Raw genomic sequence first — 2,500 nt, forward strand, 5'->3', positions numbered from 1 at the left:
AGGAAAGTGATCGAGAAATTCTTGGCGAATTGACTTCAAAACTGGATAGATTAATTGGTGAATTCCAGTTTTCAATTCAATTACAAATTCAATAGAATTTCATTACTAGGAATATTCAGAGAGAAATATGAATATGCTGGAAATAGCCTTCAGGTATCGTATTGTGGCTGATTCAAAAAGGTTTTTCAATTATTCGGGAATTACTTTTATGGCAAATCAAAAGTTGATATTCCATTTAGAATAGCAAACTTATTCCTACTCATCCATTTATATATCATATGATTAATATCAAGTTCATTTTGAAATTCTCTTTCTAATATAGCTATATAGAATTGACACACATATATAATATATATATTATATGTACAGACACATACAAACACGCACACAGACACACACACACACACACACACATATAATATATATATATATATGTATATATATATATATATATATACATATATATATATATATATATACATATATGTATGGATGTATATATACTATATATATATATATATATATATGTATATATATATATATATATATGTATATATATATATATATATATGTATATATATGTATATATATATATATATATATGTATATATATATATATATATATATGTATGTATTAGTATATACTATATAATATATATATATATATAGCTAAAACACCCACAGTTTACAACTACTATCATTCTTTAATAATTCCTTTACAACAACTTTACAGTATAATAGAATTCCCTTTATTTTCAACAGCTATATGTTACACTATTTTTTCAGAATATCGCTCTTCATTGCATCATTATATGCTTATATGCAGATATTGCTTTGACCACAGTATTAGTGTTATATGCATACATATTTGTATATATATATATATATATATATATATGCACGCGTGTGTGTTTATTCCCGATGAATATATAGGCAGGGAGATAAACCAGACCTATAGATAAGTGCAAATCGTTGCACTTTCACTGAATCGCAAATTGCCTGATCGAGGCTATCTCGTGGTTTGATCCTTGCATCAATTGTAATGTCTATTGGAAGTAGTCACGTCAGGTAAGACCTTGGAATTGGAATGGAAAGTGCCACATTGAACCAGAATTATACCTAAAGAGAGAGAGAGAGAGAGAGAGAGAGAGGAGAGAGAGAGAGAGAGATTTTTATCCACACTCATATGAGGAATTATAAGCTAGAGACACATCCAAATATAATCCAATCGAATTTATGTTATAGGACCTGCGAGAAAGTTTTTAGAATGATGTATGTTGATAGTGAGAAAAACAAAAATTGTAGTGAATTGTAAATGAAAGGTGTATTCTAGACCAAAAGCTTCTGCTAGATTTTTCTTAATTTCTTGACGTTTCCAGCATTGCTTACTGCGTAATATAGTTTCACCCGAAACTTTGTCGAGTCTTATAGAAAACGTCTGTAGCTTAAAGAAAAGAAACCAGAGACTTGCTTCGTTCTTTTCCGAGTTAACACTGCTTTTGTGAAGACATCCTTTTTGACATTGGTTCAGACTCCGCTTATTTTCTTTCATCATCACAAGGCTGCTAATCTACAATGATAACAAGAAGATTTCAGAATATCGGATGTAAAGAGACTCTGTGTAAAAATTATAATTTTCCAAATAATTATCATCTGTGATCGGGAAACTCGATCTAAAAACTTATCACTGATCTTTGGATTTCGTTCCACTTGTCGTTATCAGAGTCTCAAATCTTAGATAATTATGAAACACAGACCTCCACTGTTGAAAATAAAAAAAAAAAAAAAACCGTAATTTTGATCGGGAATTCTCCGTATTTCAGTAAAATACTGACAACCGTAATTTCTCCCTACGTTATTATTTTTTCACCGATTGGTGACCATAAGGTCACACCACGTCAATATATATATTTTTAAATCGGTGAAAATCCTTGAATAAATTCTGTCAGACATTTATCTTTTTCTTTTTGTTTGGATATTTTATAGTGTGTATTACGTTATTTATTTATATTTTTATAAATAACTCTTATTATTCTCTGAATATTGTAAAAGGTCGTAAATATTATGATCAATCTTAAATATACTCTTTGTTATATGCTTTCCTGCAATCATCTATTTGCTGTTACTATTTTGCAGATTTTTATGCTGAATTTTTTAGTAAAGGAAGGAGAAATTGAAATAGATATTATATAATCTTCATTTTGATACATCCACATACCAATATATATATATATATATATATATATATCTGATTTCTTATTTTTTATAAGTGATCAGATTAACATGTCAAATTTCATTGATTAGTTTTTTGCTATATTGGCCTTTTTCATTGTAATAATAATAATAATAATAATAATAATAATAATAATAATAATAATAATAATAATAATAATAATAATAATAATAATAAAAATAATAATAATAATAATAATAATAATAATAATGATAATAATAATGATAATAACAATAATAATAATTATGATGATGATAATAATATGAA

The sequence above is a fragment of the Palaemon carinicauda genome, chromosome 10 (genome assembly GCF_036898095.1).
Source record: "Palaemon carinicauda isolate YSFRI2023 chromosome 10, ASM3689809v2, whole genome shotgun sequence".
Taxonomy (NCBI): domain Eukaryota; kingdom Metazoa; phylum Arthropoda; class Malacostraca; order Decapoda; family Palaemonidae; genus Palaemon; species Palaemon carinicauda.